At 41.9% G+C, this 23023-nt stretch overlaps 1 protein-coding gene across 1 annotated transcript in view; it reads left to right on the top strand.

Moving 5' to 3' along the window:
• The first annotated feature begins 159 nt into the window (after nt 1-159).
• Nucleotides 160-23023, top strand: part of NAV3 (neuron navigator 3) — a 440591-nt gene continuing 417727 nt past the window's right edge. Inside the window, 1 exon segment of the mRNA XM_081879446.1 lies at nt 160-1058. The gene's annotated coding sequence lies outside the window, so the exon portion shown is untranslated.

Here is a 23023-nt window from a genome sequence, read left to right as displayed (position 1 = left end):
TACTTCCCTTGGTCTGCATACTAAAGCAGTCTAGAATTGCATGTCATTCTGCGGGCCCCAGTTTAGGAGTTTCTTTCCCAGTATACTTTGGGTGTAAACTCTTTCTTTGGCCTTCTTGGCTCAGATTTTAAAAAACAGTCTTGATTCCCCACCCTCACACCATTTTGATTCATGGTAAGTTTGCAAATCGTTGTGTTGTTGTTGTTGTTGTTTTAAAAACCCAACCCTTAACTTGGCTCCATAGTTGTCAACTTTTCCCTTTTCTTGCGAGGAATCCTATTCGGAATAAGGGAATTTCCCTTAAAAAAAAGGAAAACCTTGACAGCTATGCTTGGCTCCAACCATTGGATGCTGCTGCGCTGCTGGATGCGCATTCCTAATGTAGAAGCATTGAATATAAACAATAGAATCGAAACCTGCGTAGAAACCTCGGCTTTCCGCACGCGCTTTGCATTGTTCCTGCCGGAAACTTTCCTCTGCGCGACCACCCTCCTTCCTCTTCTTCCTCCTCCTCCTCCTCCTCCTCGTCCCCTCCCGACCCCCTGCTGATATTTCCTCCTTCTTTTTTTTTTTTCTTTTTAGGTGATTGAAGGGGGAGCCGGCACAGGCGCTTCCCCTTTAAATTCCAGCTGTGTGGCTAGGAAACAGCTCTTCTCGTTGCAAAGCGCTGGGCTGGGGCTGCTGGTGTGAGACTGTCCTTCCACTTCCTGGCTCCGGCAGCCGGGAGAAGATCTGATCGCCCCGCCGAGTCCTCGGGGGAGAGAGAGAGGAAGGCAGAGGAAGGAAGGGGGCAGGCGGCGCGACTCCTCCAGACAGAGGGAGAGAGAGAGAGAGAGAGAGAGAGAGAGAGGCAGGCAGCCACACAGCCGGGGGTACCTTTTGGCTCCGGTTTCTCGGCTGCCCTGGGATCGGTAGCCTTCGCGGCATGTGCAAGAGAAGGATGGAGGTGGCTGGTTTCTAAATCACCCTGAAGACTATTTCCATAGTAACCTGCCGAAGTGGTGCAATTTGAGCGGACTGAGGCTTTCTCTCCGCACTTCCAGGATGCTATCTGACAGGTAAGGCTTCCGGGGGACCCTTGGACCACTGGTCGAGGGTCTATAAATATCCATATGTCTGTGTCTCGATTATCCTATGTTTCCAAAGTTGTCTTTAGGGGGAAAAAAATCGCTTTTCCCCAATTTGATTTATTTACCTGTATTAAAGAAATGATGTAATTTCTGGGCTCCTAACCCTTCCTACAATTTTTTTTTTTTAATAAAAAAATAAAGACGGCTGTGGGGGGTGGGAATGTTTTTTCTTCTGTTCTTCCGTTATTGTCTTATAAAGAGAGGGATGTTGGTAAGCCTGAAGGCAGAGTCTTAATGAACGTTTTATTCTGTGGCGTCGGCGGCAGCGGCGTAGATTGTGGACTAGTGACTTTAGGGAGCCGGCTCTGCTTGCTGGCTGCTCCAGAGGCGTGTGCCGAGTAGCAGCACCTTTGGCCCAGGGCAGCCTTTGCAGGCGCCGGGTTGATGGGCTGCGAGGGGCTTTTTGGCAGATGAGAGAGGGATGACGCTTCCTTACCTTCTTTGTTTGTCCCCTTACTACATATTCTTTCCTCCGCCCCATTTTCCAGTTCCTCTTCTCCCACCCCTTCTGTTTGTTTGCCGGTTTCTCTCCCCCCCCCCGTTTTTGCTTCTTTTATTGGGGTGGGGGCGGGCGAAGGCGTAGGAGAGAGAAGCTGGAGGAAAAATGCGTGATGTACTGTGCCTTAAAACCTGAAATCCGGAGAACACCCAAAAGCAAACGCCAATATTGTCATCCCTTCTCCCGCCCTGGCTGGCCTAAAGCAGGCGATCAGCACGTTTTCGGTACTTTATTGATCTTTTTTCTTTCTCGGGGATTGTAGGTGCAGATGCATGTTGTTGTGTCTCTCCAGCAGTGCAAGGCAGGCTGCCGCCCCGCTTTGAGAGGCGAGACACTATTGTGGTGATCAGCGTTTTCTCTGGGAGATGGATGGCACCTTGATCTCTCCCCAAAGCAGTCATTTAAAAGGAGTTAACGCTGAACATCCATTCTCCCCTGTAAGACAAGAGGTTGGCAGCATTAGGGGTGTGTGGGCTGGAGAGACGGAGGAGGGAGGGTGAGGCTTGCTAGTGGCTGTATTTGAAGTGGGGAGATTCAAAGCAGAAGCTGACAGTTTGGGTGTTAAAGTGTGTGTGTCTGCGCGCGCGTGCGTGTGCGTGTGTGTGTGTGTGTGAAATGCTGGCTCTGTGCACGCGTGTGTGAGAGAGGGAGGGTTAGGAAGGAAAGCGGGGAGGGGGCGAAAGTAGAAGAAAGCAGCCTGTTGTTAATTGCCTAGGTTACAGTTCCTGCATCCATGCCTGCCTGGACTCTTCCAAGTCCTAGTGCCTTCCCTGTTTCCAGGTTGTATGCATCAGGTACAGCTGGAGAGTTCTGTGGTCCTGGGGTGTGTGTGGCAACAATCTGATTCTGAAAGGGAGTCTAGCACTCAGTTAAATTCAGATGTGGGCAAAATGTATCTCAATCTAGCATTGCATATAGAATTTGACTAACTTCCTCTCTAGCAAAGGTATTGTGCTGTTAAAGGTTGCCCAAAAGGAAGAAGGTGGATCTTTACCCAACAATCCATTCCAGGCTTGGGATCTGCACATTTTCTGCTAATTTCTGCCTGTCAAATTTCTGTTAAAGGTACAGGAATCCATCATTAGAATGCTGACAACCCAGTGTGAACATGGTGGACCCTCATAACGTTGTTGGAAGTCCGACTTCCTCTATGATTTATATTATTTGGTCTATTACTGGTGGAACTTTGAACACAACCTATATAGCTTGGCCCAAAGTATTCTGATTTGGAGTTGGGAGAAAACAAAGTAATGCACAAGCAGAAGTATTTCTAGGGTTGAGATGTGAGCACTCAGACTATTGTGTTCTCATGTGAGATTTTCCAACTAGCAGGGGTGGCCAGTACTTTTTGCATTGGGGACTGGTAAAGCAGAAGGCAGGGAGGTCAACTGTAGGTGGAACCAGAGCCAACTAATTCTCGTAATGTCCCCATCTTCCTCCCTGCTGAGTTCTATAAGGGCAACACTGAGACTAAGAAGGAGGAAGCTAACAACGTAAGAAGAGCCTGCTTGATCAGGCCAATGGCCCAACTCATCATCCACTTCTCACAGTGGCCTTTGAGAAAAATATGCCGGCAGGGCAAGTGACAGGTGGCTGAGGGCAAGATGAAGTTGGTGGGGCATTGGCCCATTTGCCTTAATAGACGATCCTCCATTGCCAACTAGAAATGAAAAGCTGTTAAAAAATTGATAGTAATCTACGAGAGAGATGGATGGGTGTGTAAATTACATATTGCTTAACACCCCACACCTGCTGAGCAGTAGCAAGGATCCAGGTTCTGTTTCCATTGGAAAATCAAGGCATAGCCAAGTTGGCAGAGTCTTAGAAATATGGTTTATTCACACATGTTTACACCAGAAGCCTTCAATAGAGGGGGGTACAGAACATTACACCCCCAAGCGTCTCTCTCGATGCTCCTCTCATCGTTTCAGCAAGGTTGGGTCCAATGTAGCAGCCAATCATGGACACTGGTCTCTCAGTGCAGCTTCGTGAGCCAGCACTGTATGGAGTTCTCCCTACTCCCTATTTTCTCATGTGTGTTCGCTTGCCAAAAAAAGGACAACTTTTTTTCTGTGTGACTCCACGCCCATGTTTCCCAGGCAACCTCCCCCTCTGCCTTTGCCTTGTAGATGGCAGGGCCGTCATCTCTGTCTGGCTGAAAAAAAAGCTCAGCTTTGATTAAATTCTAGGACCCCAGAATCTAGAGGGGGAAATCTTGCATCCAGGGATCTGGGGATCCCTGTTTCCACACTAACCCATAACACTTTATTGATTGATTGATTGATTGATTGATTGATTGATTTGTATACCACTCTTCATCAAAATATCTCAGGTTGGTTCACAAGATAAAACCATGAGATAAAGGCACAAATAAATAGTTAAAACAGAAACAACTAAACAATACCTCCTACAAGCACACTTAAAAGACTGTAGAATATTAATTGACCAAAGACCTGGTTGAAGAGGAAGGTTTTTGCCTGGCGCCTAACGGTGTATAATGAAGGTGCCAGGCAAGTCTCCCTGGGGAGAGCATCCCACAAAAGGGGAGCCACTACAGAAAAGGCCTGTTTCCATCCTCCAGACCTCACATGGAGGAGGCACACGAAGAAAGGCCTCAGAGTCCAGATATATATATCAAATCCAACCTTGCTCACCCTGGTAACCGTGGAGGACCGCAGGGTGGTGAAAGCTGCTATAATGGATGGCAGAGTGGACTGATTGAAAATGCCCCAACTGTTGTATTGATGGTGACAGGAAAAAGAGAAGTGCTTGTTTAAGGGGACCAATATATTGACCATAAACCTGTGTTTGGAAGTTCATATCAAGTGCATGTACCTAGAATGAAGTGCATTTACTTGATTAGCAACTAAGCCCGTGTCAACACTGTTCAGTGCTGATGCATTCCAATGTGACTTTGTGTGGCTCATTCCTGCTGCTGAAACACAGGGCCAGTTATGATGCTATTTAGTACTACTGCACAGAAACCATTTCTACAAGGCTCCATAATGCACTGGAATGTGAGGCTGTTTTTTTTGCAGGAAAATATGAAGCCATGTCTTATGCCCAGGTCAGACTATTGGTGCATCTGGCTGAGTATTAGCAACTCTCCAGGTCAGAAGTCTTCTCCTCTCTTACTTCCCTTAATAGGAAAATGCAATGAATGAACTTTGGACCTTCTGCAGGCAAAGGAGGTGATTTATAAATGGACCTATGGGCCATTTCCCACTTGTTTCAGTATCCTTGTAATAAGGAAGTGATAATTTCTATGTCACTAATTAATGCTTTTGTGTTTGGGAAAAACAATATATGTATATGGGTGTTGGTGTAAAGGCAACAATCTATTTGCAGAATTGCTGCATAAATAGATGTCAAATTTCTGGAAAAGAGCCCTGGGGCACTTTAAGAAGCTTGCTTGACAAAGTGCTCAGATGCCAGTAACATAACAAATAACATAATTTGTAATCATGATAATATTTACTGGAGAATGAATGGTGCAAGTGAGATTTTAACATTCCACAGAAGAACCCCATAGCCTACTAGTACCTATATGCAGCTAAGAAAAAGGCAATTTTTGGTGGCAGAAGCTGTCTTGGGCTAGAGTTTGCTTCACCAGATGCATCATTCTTGGCAATCCATGGAAATTTATGCAATAATACATTTGCATAATGTGCTGGACTATTGTTTCATTTCACCTGCAAGCCATGGCTGGTTGGCTACCCCTAGCCGCTGCAGAATCTCTGTATTTAATAAGATGATTCTATAATAGTAACTTCAGGCTGCAATATCTCATTGCCATTCAGCCACATGATACATAGAATCACAGATATTCTTTAACCAAAATGCCAAGGAAACAAGAAGTAAGGGGCTGTTGCATCAAGGAGATAGTCATCACTGCTAATGGAATCCAGTGAGAGACTAGAGCAGTTCTAGGCCGGTTTTACTAAAATAATAATAATTTTTAAAGTCTTGCAGGATCCCAAAAGGAAATACATGCCCCAGCATGCCTTTGGATAAGGTCATTTATCCCTTCCTTCTTAGCATAATTAATTCTCCAGTTTATTCCATCAGCTTTTAATGAGGGTGAACTGCTGAAGGATAAGAAAACATGCTTTCAAAAAGTAGTAATTTTATGCCTCCCTTCTCCATTCAATAAACAAAAATGGTATATGTTATATATAACTTATACGTACGTGTGTGTGTGTGTGTGTGTGTGTGTAGTACAAGTAAGAGACTCATCATTTATTTTTAATGGCTTATCTCAAGGGCTCTCTAAAGAAAAAAACACAATGAAATGTAAGCATTACTGTCAGGAGTCTAGTATACCTGTTACATCTTGGAACTGGTCTTTGTAAACTCCAGAAGAGCCCAGAGCCACCATCCATGTCAAGTCCATGGGGCTTTGAATCTTTTCAGCAATACTGATTCCTAAAGCTAACTTAATGAGTTTTATGCCATTGCCCTGATAATAAGGGTGTGTGTGTGGATGGACTGATAATCTATCTACATTGAGAAGTTAGCTAATTCTGATGATATTAAGGTAATCACTGATTGTTACTGGAGATACACTGAGGAACTTCTAGGCATTCATAATAGAAACTGATACTCTTTGGTCCCTATCAAGGGCCAGACAAATGCACAATTATTTCATTAAAAAATTATTTCCTGCCAGATACCATCGTGCTGAAGCTTTTCTCAAAGCAGGCAGAAGACTGATTAGTCATCTAACGAGTGAAAATAGTTTAGTTAAAAAACCACACAAAAAAACCACATGGACGGCTCTTGTTTTAAACATGTAAAATCTGCAGGAGATTAATTTTGCTTATAAGCAAATTGTATGCGCAAGCGAGGCGCATGGCATAAGCACTGCTAAGCTATTTTAGAGAGAATGCTGTTTTTCAGCTGATAGAACCTTCACTGCCCTCCCATGTAAACAGACATGATTCCTTATAGATGTATCTAAATCTGTACTCCTATTGGGGGCGGGGCTGTAATATTAGAATAAATGTTCTAACAGTAGGATATGTTTGATTGGAACAGGCTGCCTTGGGCAGTGGGTACTCCTTGGATATCTTTTAAAAAGAGGCAAACACAGCTGTATGTCCGGGGTGCTGTAGTTGCTGTGTTCTTGGTCTCCAAGTTTCCATTCAAGCCTAAAAGGTAAAGGTAAAGGTACCCCTGCCCGTACGGGCCAGTCGTGTCCGACTCTAGGGTTGTGCGCCCATCTCACTTAAGAGGCCGGGGGCCAGCGCTGTCCGGAGACACTTCCAGTTCATGTGGCTAGCATGATGAAGCTGCTCTGGCGAGCCAGCACCAGCGCAGCACACGGAAACGCCGTTTACCTTCCCGCTATAAAGGGGTACCTATTTATCTACTTGCACTTAGGGGTGCTTTCGAACTGCTAGGTGGGCAGGAGCTGGGACCGAAAGACGGGAGCTCACCCCGCCGCGGGGATTCGAACCACCGACCATGCGATCGGCAAGCCCTAGGCGCTGAGGTTTTACCCACAGCGCCACCTGCATCCCTTCCATTCAAGCCTAATACCCTATAAATACTACTATGGGGTTGAATAGGATTGTGAATAATGGCTGTATTCAACTAATTACCCCCCATTAAAATGAATGAGCATGATTGCTAGATCCATTAATTTCAATAGGTCTACTCTGAGCAAAACTTATTTGAATACCACACTTTAGGCCTTAAAGTCCTTCAGAGGACATCTGCTTGGAATGCGCCAGAGCTTGAGCCACAGTGGGAAACCTAAAGTGTGTGGGAGACTCTCTATTTGGTGGTAATAGAAATGCACTCTGAACTTGTTCGTGGGCCTTTTCCCTTCTCTTTCTTTTACTTCACACATTCCAAGGTTGAGCCTTGACTTATTAAAAACATGCTAAAGCTAAGTCATGGTGAACCTTGGCGCAAGCTGAGCCTTGAACATGACAACTGCAATTCCACTGTTTGACCGTTTGTAGTGTTATGAATAATACTGTATACCAGTATTATGGCATGCTCTCATGAACAGTGGCATAATGCATATTTCTGCCATATTCCACAGATCAACTGCATCTTTCAGCCAAGTCTGAAAGTATAGAATGTGCTTGGAGACTGTAGGCATTCCCTGCCCCACCCCCCAAGCTGGTAGAGAACATTTACATTTATGTTGCCATACTTGTCCTTTTAAGTCAGCCTCCAAGGCAATGTTGTGGTTCTTGTATCATTGCAATTTAAAGTTAATGATCCTGAGCTTCCTGTTGAAATGATGAAAATATTGTGACATAGCAACACAGGGGATAATTTTCAACCCTGAGGTTTTTTCCAGCTCTGGTTTGAAATGCAGCAGGAAGCCTTAGGTTTATCTTCAGAACAGAAACAGCAGTGACTTACCAGAAATGTATAATCAGATATATTTTAATGTTTCGGTATTAAGAGCATTGCATTTATAGAGCTGCTGTGAGAAAACAGGGCGGCTTGATAATAAGAATACCAAAAATAACCATTCTGTGCCTTTTTATTGTAATGTTCCTATCCTTCTCTTAAAAAAATATGGCATGCTGTCTAGGGCAGAAGAGCAATATTAAGACTGGTGTTTTCATCCCACCCTCTGAAACTACACTATGTGATCTGAAGGGAGAGCTTAAAAATGCTATAAATAAGCTATGTGCAGTGATGTTATGTATTATCCCATGGTTCCTCCAGCCCTCCAGCCCAAGACACTTTGCTGCTTACTGCGAATAGTAAGATGGTGTCCCACCCATTTCCATGCACAGAAACCATGATGGGGCAGTGTTCTCATTCCACTTCACCTGAGGGTAGCGGACTACCTTAAGGGGCACAGGGCAAGCTGCATGACATATCTAACACTGTCCTCCAGGACCTTGCTGCTTCTCTGTGTTCCCCTGCACCTGCTGTCTGAGGTAGCTTTCTCACTCTGTCTAAGGATAATGCCAGCCCTCAGTTGAATGCAGCTATACTCTAGCAGCAGTTACGTTTGTATACATAGGCTGCATGCTGAGGGAGACCTGGTATTGCAGGGGAAACTATTTTATAAAGTTGCCATGCCAACAGCTGTGCTTTGTTTTACCAAAGAATCCTGTTGATCTGGGTTTTTTTAGTCGAAAATATGTGCCAGTATTTTTAATATGTGTCATGTGAAACATGATCCTAAGTAGGCTAGTGAAGGAATAAGTTCAGAAGGGCTTGCTCCCAAACAAAGTGTTCACATGTTTACTTGGCATGCCTACTTGGAAGTCAAGTCCCTTTGTGTTCAGTGGAATCTATTCCAGAGTAGAATGTGTAGGAATACATATCTTCTGCCTTGCAATAGCTTCTACAGAGTAAGGCTGTGACAATCTTGTTCAGTTAAGACTTGCATTGGTAAAACAGGGAGGTATGAGCACGAGAACAATTAAGAATCACATCATCTGGTTCATGGGCTAATTTCTGTGGCAAGAGAGGCTAATGCATGCAAGTTTCCTTCTGTTGTTTTTCTGCCTTTTTATTTTTAAAAAAGAAGGCAGCAGAAGAGCATCCCCCTTCCCCCCGAAGGGTGCTGCTGATTCTCTTCCAGTGCTAGGCCAAATATTTGGCCATAGTGTGAAAGATTAAATGGGGATTAGCCATGCTTCTGACAAACCCATCTGCATTGGTGCCCAATTCCTTTCAGCAAATCTGGCTCATGGACTGGAATAGTAACTACAGAGCTCGGTGTTACTTCATTATTTCATTTAATGATCAACACATTTTCAAAATAACTATTGATTAATTGATTTACAAGACTTGATTCACGGTGTACGATGCCTTTCTCAAATCTTTGTCTGCCCAGCTTTGTTTTGAATCCACTCCAGTGCTTGATCGTTTTAATGTGTTTTCTTGAGAGTTGACATTTATCCACAGTGGCTTATTTGTTGCTTTCACATTTTTGTTTTACGTATTTATATCCCACTGGTAACCATCAAGAGATTGGGGCACCTTTCTTAGATTAGGGAGGAAAAACAAGAGTATAATAGCTTTATAAAACTTAGAACAGTGGTGACTGAGAACAACTTTTCTCCTTTCATAACTCTCGGGCTTGGAGTCACCCACTGAAACAGGTTCAAGGGTGATCAAAGAAAGTGAATATTTACACAATGTGTAATTTAGGAAGCATTCACCTTAGGTCAGAAGTGAGTTTTCAGCCAAAGGGCTGCATTCCCTCATGAGTAGCTTTCTAGGGGTTGCATACCACTGGTGGGCGGGGTCGGAGACAAAGGTGGGAGGAGCAACGGATGTTACTCCCATCTTTCTTCAGCCTACATCCTCACCACAGGAAAGCTACCCTCCTCTCATCTCTCCATCCAGGCAACCATGAAACTTAATCAAAATTCCAACCAAGCTAAAGCACTCAAGGCGGGTGTATAGCGCATGCTCTCAAACATTTCTCTGATGAAAATAGGGATGTCCCATTCCATAATGATAATTTTACCATTTATACCCCGCCCATCTGACTGGGTTGCCCCAGCCACTCTGGGCAGCTTCTAACATACATAAAAAATAATAAAACATTAATTTTTAAAAATAAAAAACTTTTCCTATACAGTGGTACCTCAGGTTACATACGCTTCAGGTTACAGACAGTTCAGGTTACAGACTCTGCTAACCCAGAAATAATACCTTGGGTTAAGAACTTTGCTTCAGGATGAGAACAGAAATCGTGCTCTGGCGGCGTGGCGGCAGCAGGAGGCCCCATTAGCTAAAGTGGTGCTTCAGGTTAAGAACAGTTTCACGTTAAGTACCGACCTCCAGAATGAATTAAGTACTTAACCCGAGGTACCACTGTACTGTATAGGATTGCCTTCAGACAGCTCAGAGGTCAGATAATTCCATACACTCCAACATTTTTTCGTTGAAAATAGGGACATCCTGAGGAAAAATGGGACATTCCAGGATCAGATTAGAAGCTCGGACAGCTTCTCTAAATCAGGGACATCCCTGGAAAATAGGGACACTTGGAGGTTCTGATAGAAGGCCCAGTGTGGTGTTCCAAGAGTCAAGTAGCAACCTGGAGGGGTCTTGCTTGGTCCTGGAATTCTCCACTCATATATTAGATGGTTTTAAAAAAGAGTTAGTTGTTTTTCCATTAGATGTGACTGCAACATGGAGTCTTTATCTTCTGCACAAGAACACGTCTGCATACAAGGGCCCGGGGGCATACAATGGGGATGGGCTTTTAGCCTTCAGGACCTGCATATGTGACTTTCCATAGGCATCTGCCTGTCCATGTTGGAAAAGAACTGGACTTGATGGCCCTCTCATTCAGCAGGGCTGAATTTAAATTGGCTGTTTCAGTTTTATTTGGAGGGTTTGATTCTATCTTGCATATGTGAATTTTTCATAGGACCAACTTGGTTCCGTAGCCTGGATGTGGCTGCTTTTCAGCCTCATTCTACTGGTTCTCATTTTCTTATTAAATGGAGGAACACTTTCTATGTGCAGAAGTGCAAATAGAAAGAAAGCAATCTGGGATACAGAAAAAATACTGCTGGGTTTTTAATTTTATTTCAGCAATGCTACAATTTGAGGAGATCTGAGCTATGAAAAGTAGAAAAGTCTATTCTAACAATAGCTATGAGGACTAAAAAAAAAAATCCCCTTATTTACCTTTTATAAATGTAATCTGGGGTGCAAAGACCTATTTTAGACAAGTCCTGGATTTTAGAAAGTAACCTGCTTGGTTATTGACTTTCCCTCTATCCCTGGTTAATGACAAAGCCATACCACATTGCTTTTGATATCTGCTTCTGTTTGATTTTTCTAACTGCTTTGTTGTCCTGTGTGGGAGGGGTGGTGTGGAAATCTAAGGTTGCTTTCGGGAACATAGAGTTAGTTTCATTTTCTTAACGTGGTACCCACACCATAAAGAATGTGAAAAATAGTAACAAGCTATCCATTGTTTATATTAAACAAGCAAACAAAAAACCAGGTGTCAAAAGTACCTTCAAATTTAGCAAGATCTGTAGTGATCCCAAAGCGCACTTGTTATAAGCACTGAACACCTTATTCTTTGAGCTTGCATTGCACCAGTGCCTTTCCCCATGTTGTTTTATTCCCAACTGCACAGGCAAAAGGGGGACACCTAATATTATTGGGACATCAGATTATTGATAGGTGAGCATCCCACCCACCTACCAAACTTGCCTGCATCCAATAGTTAGATGGATACAGTCTTTTTATGTATTGTGTTAAAGGAGGAATGTATTGTGTGGAGGTTTGCCGTGCTAATACATGCTTATCAAAAGCATACTTTACAAGCATAATTGGCACAATAACAATCTGAATAATTTCTCTGTTCTTTACATTTCTTTGGCCTAGCTTCCTTTGCTTAGCCTCTCCGTTACCACTGTTCTTCATTCATGAGATGCAAAGTAAAGCAGATGCTGTACTGAACACAAATACGTTATCAGTTCAGATGTCTACAAATAATGACATCAACTCACATTTTGTACATGCATCATTTAAATGATGCTACTGCTGTTATTGTCATGCAGCCATGATTGTTGTCATTATTATTATTGTTTTGAGTTGATCTTGTTCTGCAGAAGCCTCAAGAATAAGTCAGTTTTGATTAAGGTTACAGTATGTAATTTGATTTTAAAAGGTGTCTTATGTTGGGCACAAGATGTAAATTACTTTTCCCATTTAGATAGATTTAGTTTCTTGTTTATGCTGTTACCTTAGGACTATCTTTCCATGATCTTGCCCTTAAGATGTGACTTGATTAAGAACAAATTTTCATTTAGCATTTGCTTTACATACATGGAAAAGTAATTGCTAAAAGTTGATTTTTTTATGTAGATAAAAGTTTCAACAGAAAAATTACTCAAGTGACTTCATGCTGTGAAGTGTGTACTACATTTTTATGGGCTATTCCTCTGCTTAAGTGAGTAATATCAGTCGTTTCTGTCCTTTTAATGCTGACACTTGCTTTCTGAGCTGGCATTTAATTCATACAAGTGTCACTGAACAATTTTTCCTCCTCAGAGTTGATGGCTACAGCCCACGAAAGATCAATGGTGTGCATGTTATATTGAAATTTAATGGGAATTTCATATGACCTTAGCAAGGTAGGCGTCTCGGTTCTGCAGTAATGGTGGGCTCTACTAATGGTGGTCTGTTTTTAGTATCAAGTTTTTATTAAAGCTTTTTTAAAAGAATACAATAAGATGAAAGAAACTAATCTAAATAATAACAAAAAAACAGAGAAAGATACGGATGGGGTGAAAGACTCCTCTCTTGAAGGTAGATCTTAACCCTTGTCTCATACAGAAAATGATGGGCCCTCCCGCCTCTCACCTGGGAACTCTCATCCTTGGAGTTCTTTCATTCCCTGTCTCTCACTCAGGGTCTTTCCACCACCCACCCACCACATTCCTGCTACAGATCTAACAGAGCTGAATTGTACATTTCCCTTAGGTCAGATTTCATGTTGGCACCTCCATCATGCCTAATACTAGTGAATACTAATGAACCAGCCCATCCAGGTTTAGAGAAACTTGATTAATATCAACAATGCTTAAAAGTTGTAAACTGTGCCTATTGCCCCTCTCTTTTAGTTTCATTTTTAAAGTTAATGCTTAATTTTGTATCAGGCCAAAGGTACTCATTTTATTTTCACTTCACCCTGCAGTGTTTTGTGTGGCTTTGTATTTTCTCACTCTGATCTATTTTCTATTAATGGTGGAATTGACTGTTTGGTAAAAGAGTCATGAATTCTGTCATGCAGCTAACATAAGGCTATGATCTTTTGGACAAGGGGGCAAAACACAGGTGCTTGAAAAATGGTTTCACTGTTGCTCTCTTTGGGTTCAGACAGTACTTGTGTCTTATCCCTGGTGAACTTTATTCCTGTTTTATAAGACATATACCCCTCCCCCACTTAATGAAGTCAACTAAGGAAAAGTGAAAACAGCAGCAAGGGTGTCTTCTCTGTTGTTGCATGATAGTATTTCTCACTTGACCACATCACATTCCAAAGTTCTTTCTGTTACTCTGAGCAGGTCCACGCCATACATTTAAAGCACATGAACTTCTCCCAAAGGATCCTGGGAACTGTAGTTTCCCTCTCACAGTCCTACAGCTTCAGCATCCCTGACAAATTACAGTTCCCAGGATTCTTTGGAGGAAAGCCATGTCCTTAAATGTGCATTGTATGTATTATGAATGTACGATGTGGATCTGCTGTTGCATATAATTACCCAGTGAATTTCTTTTAACATCGCAATGTAAAAACAATTTCCTTTGCTCGGATTCACCAGAATATGTATGCAATAATGTCTATCCAGAACTGATATTTGTGTGGTTGTTTTACACCTTAAAAGCTGTAAAGTTCTATGCATCGGTTAAGTATACTATGTCAAGATTTTCTCAGCTTTCCTTGTCTACTTAATTTAGCTGGAAATCTGTGGCCAAACTTAATCCTTCATAGTAGGGCTTCCTTTGGTTAGCCTGTTCTCTAATTGCAGGTCTGCTGTGGAGGCGTTTGCCTCTTGTGATGCTACTTTGCTTTAGTGGTAGAGGCCAGCTGCCTTTAAATAAACATGTGCAATTCTGCAAAATAACTGTGAAAGGCTGCCAATTACCGGTCATATAGTGTGTTCAAGATTGGTGTTGTCACAGTTTACTTTTTTGTGTGTGTATTCAAGAATAATATTTAGGTACAGAATAATAAAAATGTACAGATATTTGTCATTCTTGAGTCAGTAACAGTTATTGCAAAGCTTGATGAGTGTAATAGACTAAGTAACAATAGAACAAATAACAATTTACCCCCCACAAGACCCTCTCAAAATACAGTAATAATGTTTTGTTTTGTTAGCAATGCACATGGTGCATCTTCCAGAATAACATTTCAGCAAACAGCTTATTTAATACTGTATGCATATTCTTTTGCGGGCTGTTGTATGCAGCCCAGCATCAGCAAACTTCTCCATTGTAACAGTTTATTTGGATTTTGACCATTAGCCAGTGATAGATCTTTACTATTTCATAGATGCCTTGATTGGAAATCATACCAATATCAATGTGTTGGGCTTTTCCTCTGTGTTGGCCAAAATCAATGCTTGACAAGCTAAAGAATAGGATTTTATTTTCATTATCTCTACATATGCGTAACAATTCTTCATTTATAGATCATTTATAGATCTTTATTTATAGATCAAAATAATGGTATTTTGCTGGGGGTTTTTTCCATACTGAGTTTCACTGGGAAGGACAGGGTAGAAATTTAATAAATAAATAATATTTGCATCAATGGCTATCTCATTAATTTCAGTAGTCCTTTGCATACTAACCCCCCCATCTTATTAGCTAGTTTTCTATAGGTATGATTTCCCAAAGAATTTCCCTATATATAATTTTTGCAATGGACAAAAAAAGTATACTTTTAATAGTTTAGAGTGCTAAAATTGTGGTAGATCTGCAAAACAGGGAGTGCTGTTTCTATTTAACCTGAAACAAACAATACAGGGAAATGTATTGCTGCAGGAAAAATGCTGCTGGTTAATATTCCTTCCCACCTATTGAATGAATCAACTGGAACTTGGGGGCGGCGGCAAAACAATAGGCTTGGAGAAGAACATTAACTTAGTCTTCCTTGTTTGCAGTCAAACAATGCATTGAATTTTACAAGAACCTTCCTGCTCCCATTCTCAAAGAAATGTTTTCCACCAAAGGCTTTATTGGCAGAAAATAACTGCTAGTGCTCAGTGACTAAAACAGGCTAGTCCCTCTTTGGAAGAAATGGGTTTGATTTTCCATTCCCCTAGTGTGAAAATTTGAGTGTGTGCCTTAAATTGTTGTCTGAAGATGCACAATTAGGTGCTGAAGCATTCGAGGTTTTTGATAATAATAATAATTTATTATTTATACCCCGCCTATCTGGCTGAGTTTCCCCAGCCACTCTGGGCGGCTCCCAATCAGTATTAAAAACAATACAGCATTACATATTAAAAACATCCCTGAATAGGGCTGCCTTAAGATGTCTTCTGAACGTCAGGTAATTCTTTATCTCTTTGACATCTGATGGGAGGGCGTTCCACAGGGCGGGCGCCACTACCGAGAAGGCCCTCGGTACAGGCACTATTACTTTTGAGGCACAGCAAAAGTAATAGTATCACCTGAGGTGGCGTTAAACTTTGAATCTCTGAAATATATGCATATTTCAGCAAAGCATTTATCAGACTTTCTGGTGGTTTGTTTTAACAAAGTCCTAAAGAATTTAAAATGGAGTGGTGGGGATATATTCAGCCAGTACCGAAAACTGTTTCTGTATGGAACAAGGTACTACTTCCTTTAATTATACTGATTTGGGGCATTCTAAAAATATGAGTCCAGCATACGGCCTAAGCATTTTTTCCCTCCTTGGAATCCGCCAGTGCATAAAGTGCTCACATGGCAACTTTATAGTCATCCCCCCCCCCCCGCCCCCCAAAAAAGAAGAAGAAGAAGAAGAAGAAGAAGAAGAAGAAGAAAAGATTATTGGAACCTTACAAGGATAAGAAGGGAGACCTCAAGAAAATTCTTTGTGTCACCTTCTATTATAGTGAATGCTGAAGGAAATGACTGTTGGGAACTGTGAAGGAGAGGGTGAGAAGGAAACAGTGAGGCAGGGATTTTGCCATGGTGCTAAGAAAGGGCAAAGGCTTTGAGGCCCCACTGATAAATTTTTCACATGAAACTAGGTGAGTAGAGTTTAGGTACCTTCTTGTGTGAATATAAGAGACTATTTCAAGCTGACAAATTGCCACAGCATTCATATAACTGGTAATCTGTGCTATTTGGTCAAATGAGGAAAACTTCTACCTTACTTCAACATTTTAGAAGCAATCTAGGGAAGCAGGGGAACGACTAAAATTCTGCCCATTACTAGGCAAGGCAGATATGTTGACTAACACCGTAGGTGTATATGGAATCACTTGGTATAAATTGCTACTTGGGAAATCTGTAGCCTGTGGCAGATTTGCACATAAATACGGTACTCAAGGACCAGAGTGCATTGTTTTATATGACAACTTGCAATGAGCTTTCCAAACTTTTCATGTTGGTGACACACTTTTTAGACACTTGTCATTTTTGTGACACTGTAATTTAGTTTTACTAGCAAAACGGAGGTGAAACTAACCCCTTTCCAACTCCAGGAGGAGAGTTCGCGCGACACACCTACACACTGCAGCCGACACACTTAACGTGTCGCAACACACAGTTTGGAAAGCTCTGTTCTGATTACTAGATGGGGAGTAGTGCCTGATTGCTCTTCCCATGAGCTGCAGGATATTTAGCAATATTGCCTGTTTCAAATTGTTGTTCCTTTGCCATTATAAAATCAAGGGAATAGTACTTTTTTAGATGGATTGACTATATAGTGAATCCATCCAAAGGGGCTAGGCGAGTTCACTTAACTTCACACATGATCGTATGGCCCACCTGTGTGTACATGAATGAATATAAGCATTACTTCCACTGACAATGGAGGCAGAACATAGTCATAATGGCCGGCAGCCACTGATAGCCTTTTCCTCCATGAATTTGTCCAATCCTCTTTTAAAGTCATCCAAGTGGGTGGCAATCACTGTGTGGGAGCAAGCTCCATCCTTTAACGATGCACGGTGTGAAGAAGATGATAACAGGTGTTTCCAAAAGACAAGGCTTTGTATAAGAAGCAGTATGGGCACGTGTCAGAGCCCACCTGGCCCTGCAGAGCCCACTGCTGCAGACATCTGCCCTGGATCCCACGTGTGGGGTGGCTATAAGCTACTGTTGAATATTTCTTTTGGAGGATTGGAACTTGAGGCTAGGCAACAAAGTTGATCTAAGATAGCAGCTGCCTTGCACAGAGCTGTCACCTCCCATCAGAAGAACACTAGCATAGGTAAGCCTGCCAAGGCAGGGACCCTACCAGTGGGCATTATGCCATGGAACCCGCTATGCATGGTGCTGGCCCTCGTATTAGGAAAGTTGCATGGGATGGTGGTTGAAAAGATGTGGGCGATAATAATGCATTTGAGCACATAGACAAATTAGCCCCCGACATCTCTATTCATGCTCAGTTTGGCATTTTAACCAATATTTGGGGAAGACCTCTCTTGGCCCAGCAGTATTGTTCGAATGTTTCCTGTGTGGTTTGTTTGCTTACAAAAAGGGGGAAGATGAAAAGGCAGTGTTTAAACTGACAGTCATTTGATTTGCATTTGTAGCAGGCGCTGCCTCTCTTGTTTAGAGGCTATACAATTTTCATTTACAGCACGACACATGCTGCATTCATCAAGAGGATTAGCTGTATTCTGTGAATTAGGAGGACAACCTTGCAGAGAATAATGCATTTGACTACATGAAACGCTTTCAGCCTGTTTCCTCCTATTTTTAATGCCCTCCCCTGAAGTTAGCATGTTTGTCTAGATCCTCCTTATTTCTGTCCTTCAAAATGTGCTTTCTTTAAAAGATATTGGATCTAGTTCAGGCTTGCATTGAAGTCTTATTGGCAGTGGTTAGGAGTTGTGTAGGACTAAGGCCAGTGAGACAATAAGACAGAGTTGCTCTCTGTTAATTTGTTTGGGTTGAATCTATTTTTAAATAGTGGTGGTACATTTCTTCCCATTGTAACGTCCAGACTCAGATTACTTTCATATGTGATTGACCGTATTATCGTTCCAAGAAACAGCAGTTTAATTCCATGCAATTTATTGAGTACTTTGTCTTTTATAAATCAGGCTTTGAAAAACTGAAGTAGGAATATTAATGCTAAGATTTTAAAGATGTCTGGAGAATTTGGATGTCTATCGCAATTAGTTTTAAGAGGAAGTGTCTGTCCAAATCTTGGAGGAGGGTTTTTGGAACATGCTTTTGTATAACGATGTTGAAAAAGCATGCCTTATGTCTTTAGTCTGAATTTCAAGGATTTCCACCCCCATGAATGTGAAATAGAGAATAATAATGTAGGCTGGATTCCTTTCCTTTTTTTTTTTCAATCCTCTCCTCCCCATTTCCTTTCATGATTAACTTTCTATCCTATATTTCATTATATTTGATTAAAAATAGACATTAGGTAAAATTTGCAGGTGGAGGATAACATCATAAAAAAATCATAATTGTTGTTTCATTTTTGTTTTGATTCTGATCAGTGAAAAAATATATTGACATTCTATGACATTGATATCCTGGCTTGGATATTAACTGGATATTAAACCACAGTTCACAGTTTGTAATTACCAGGGAACTGCAGTGTAATAAACCCCAGAAATATTGCATTCTGATGTATGCAGCAGAAGCTGGTCCAATAGGACTGAATCCCATCAATTTGTCCTCAGCCAGCCCCCACCTGCCTTCCTTCTTGATTGCATCCAGCCCTCTGCCTGTCACTTCCTCTTCCTCAGTCTTCGTGTTGCCCTTGTCGGACTCAACAGGCAAGAGGACTGGCAGCAAAACTATAATTAGTTGGTTCTGCCTGTTATCTGCTGCAGCTCCACCTATCATTGGTTTTGGTTTCGCCTACTGTTGCTCTCCCAGCCACCACTGGATGCGTATAAAAAGGAGGATGGAAGGCGATAAGGGGAGTGCTTGATGACCAGGCTTGTTCTCTACTGCCTATGCATGATGATCTGGCCTTCCTGGACCACTAGAAATTTCTCTTGACAAATCCCATATTCTGATCAGGCATAGCTATAGAAAAAAATTGTAAGGATGGGTTTGTTCATAATTGTTAAGACCCACAATACTTAATGTTTATTGTATGTCTGCTTCATTTTAGGAGTTAGAAATAATGGGGTGTGTGTGTGCTGCAAGGGACCAGGAGTTTGCGATTCATTACTAGTACTGAAATCAATGCTCATAGTGATGAATGCATGGGAAGAAAAAATACCGGCTGGGTCATGTGCTTCAACATTACTTTTCTTCACAGTATTTGCCTTAAAGTTTACCTGGGAATGAACTGGGGGTGCAGCAGCTATGTAAGGAAATGCACTGGCATTTTCACCATCTATGGCCTTTTTTCTTTTCTTTTTTTTAAGTCACAGAAGTGAAGGCAAGTAGATCCTTCAGGGCAATTGAAAGTAACACAGTTGGTGAGGCAAAATCTGTTAATTCATTCCAGTTTTATGTAACTTCTGATTTAGGTCAAAATGACAACACTGCAAGATGTATGTGAGGTGAAAGCCAGTGCAGCAACTCTCAAGTATATAAATGAAGCAGCATGCCTCTTTGAGCAAGAACAATCCTCAAGAGCATATCACACCCAAGCTCAGCACACTCCACCGGTTCTCTACTTGCTTGAGGATATACTTCAGAGTCTTGATCTTAATCTCTGAAGCCAATATAGGCCAGCTTCATTTCTATTTGAGTCTGTCTTGCATCAGCAAAAGTAGATAAGGTCGGCTGCCAAGACCTTTCCCCCAACATACATATTTCAGTTTGCAATATTTGCAGCTTTTTCAGTTTAGAAAAAGGCAGGTAAGGGGGTGGGGAGGAGGACACACACATGATAGAGGTGTATTACTGTTTGCAAGGTGGGGAGAAAGTGGATAAGGGCAAAAACTTCCCATATTATTAGAGAATTCAGCACCGTACAATGACGCTTAATTCAGGACAATTTTTTTAAAAATACTTCTTCACACAGCATATAGTTAAAATGATGGAATTAACAGCAATGGCCATCTATTAGGATAGATTTAAAAGGGCATTAGACAAAATAATTGGGGGTGTCTATGCTCTGCCTCCTGCTTTGAGAGGCAGCATGTCTCTGTCTATACCACTTGCTGGGAATTGTAAGTGAGGAGAGCATTGTTGCATGTAGGTCCTGCTTATGGACCACTGTGAAAAGACTAGATGGGTGGACTAGGTGGGCCTTTGGCCTGACACAGCATGGCTCTTCTTATGTTCTTACTTGAATATAGTTCTGTATACATTTCTCCAAAAAGGAGTCAAAGTATCACCCAAAGGCTAGACTAGCAAGGGTAGTGTTTAATGTTGCTAACTTGATTCTTGGCTCATTTGTAGTGGACATAGAAGCTGTGTCCAGAGCATCTAGGACTAAAGAAAATCTGTCCAAACTCCCTTGTTGTCTTGGCTGTTTCCAGTATTGCTACATTTAAAGTATTGAAATGCTTTGCCCAGAAGAGAGAGGGATTGGCAGGCTTGGAGTTAGGACAAAAAGTGAAGAAGTCAAAATTATATTCAGAACAAACTCTATGTCACCACCAGTACCCCGTACCAAAGCAGCACAATTAAGCATTGCTTTAAACAACCAGAATGAAGATAATTGAGAGTGGGCTGAAACCCAGATGAGAGAGAGAGAGAGAGAGAGAGAGAGAGAGAGAGAGACATTTTGTTGTTTGGATAGGTTACTTCCTGTTTTGCGCCAAGAAGCTGTTTTTTAAATGCCCCCGGAGTTGGAAATGAGAACTGCCTCTAGGAATCAGTGGATAAATATAAGAAATTGAAGCTGCTTAAATTAGGGAACTGTTTGCCCACCTTTGAAAAGAAAAGCCCAATGAGGAGTGAGCATGCACAGTGAGCATAGAATACACACAGGCACAGAGGAGGGGGGAGACGCAATGCAACTGCTGGAGTCCTACCCCACTCATAATGAATACTGGTCAGTTTGGAGAGAGAAAATCCTTAACATTTAAAATTGCAATGCTTTTCATGTCAACAGGACATACCATTATTCCCCACTCTTCCTTCTTAAAATCAGAACTATCCAGATATGCATCACGAGTGGACTAATATAGTCTGGTTTAAATGCAATTTGCTAATATGTATTGTGGGATGTGGGTTTCTGTATTTTTTTACCTACCTGCCTTCCAGCCTCACTTCTTATTTTCATGGCCTAAAATTTTTCTGCCTTGCATTTCTGAATTCCCCACCCTTTCTTCCTTCAAAACTGGTAAAGTTGGGGGGGGGGGGAAGTCCACCCCATGTTGTGTTACATCTTTCTGATTTCCTTCTGTCGGCTTGGGGCTGATAGCATAATTGTCTGCTTTAATTATTGCTGTTTTTACAGTAGATGCATGCTGCTTTCATGTAAACTGTAAATACTGCAACACTTAGAACATCCAGATTCTTCAGATGCAGCTGGGCATGTTATAGTCCTGCAGCAACTTTTAATTGAAGTCTAGCAGCTCTTTCAGGGAGCTGGCTAAGAAGAATGTTTGTGCGTTTGATTGATGTTGGGAATTAATTTCTGCCAATGAATATGTCTGAAAGCATGTATCCACGCACCATGCTGTGGACATTTGAAAATCTGCACCTTTGGCCAAAATTAATTTACCGCAGAGTATTCAAAAACATCATTTACTGGATAATAGAACTGAGAGGTTTTAGAGGAAATGAATGTGTTATTGTTGTGACAGAAATGAGAGAACAGACAACACCTTCCAATAGAGACATAATAGAGACAATGTTAAATAAAAAGACAAATATGTCTAACAAGATGGATTTGGGAAGAAATGGTAACAAAATTGCAACAATATGGGAAGTACATTTGCTGATAAGCATTGTTGCAAGTGACTCTGTGCTGGTAAGGGAATTATTCCCCTAATGGTTAAGGTAAACATTACCTTTCTGAGTGAGCGGATCTTCAGAATTGTCTTGGAAGAGAAGTGAATTCACTTGCACACCCCCCCCAATGTTTCAAACAAAGATTTTATTGCTTCAGTAAGAAAGGAGACCTTGCCACCACTCAAGCTTGACTACTTGCCAGCTCTGCAAGAAATTCTTCCTAGAAAATAAATGGAAAAATGCAAGCAATATTTAAAAGAAGTGGTCATGAGAGGATTGGATTTGTCATGAACATGTCATCAGAGGTGTTGGTAGTAAACTGGTTAGCTGGTTAGTGCCTGACATGCTAAGCCAAACCTTGGTACTGAGACCATGAGGAAGGGCCGGCTTCCTAAGAGGAGCTCACAGACGCGTGGATCTTTCCTGGTCCTTTTTGCTGCCACGCTAAGCCAAGCCCCAAGGGACAGGAAACTGGGTTTGGCCAGGGGATCATGTTCCAAATTTCTTCACCTCCAGTGGGACAACTTTGACAGGTGTTGACATGAGGTGATTGGTGGTAACCACAGCCTCCTTTGAACTTAGACAGGCGCCAATCACCTGAGTGGAGCTGGTAGCACCTTTAATGATGCTTGCTATGGAGAGAAAATATGCCTTCATCTTTAAATGAGGAAGTAGTTTGCAATTAAAGCTCTTCTTTCAGCACCAGCTTCCAAACCACTTCCTCTGAAGAGGGGGAAACGATCTGTTTTTAAAACAAAGCATTTACTCCTCTGCAGAGGAAGCAGTTTGGAACTCCCTAGTGCAGCTGATCAGTGCTGGCAGGGGGTCCCACTTGCAAAAGGAATGATCAGGAGCTCCATTTTAAGCTCCCATA

Source organism: Podarcis erhardii (assembly GCF_964252035.2).
Source record: "Podarcis erhardii genome assembly, chromosome: 10".
Taxonomy (NCBI): domain Eukaryota; kingdom Metazoa; phylum Chordata; class Lepidosauria; order Squamata; family Lacertidae; genus Podarcis; species Podarcis erhardii.
This window is presented reverse-complemented; position numbering and strand designations above follow the sequence as displayed.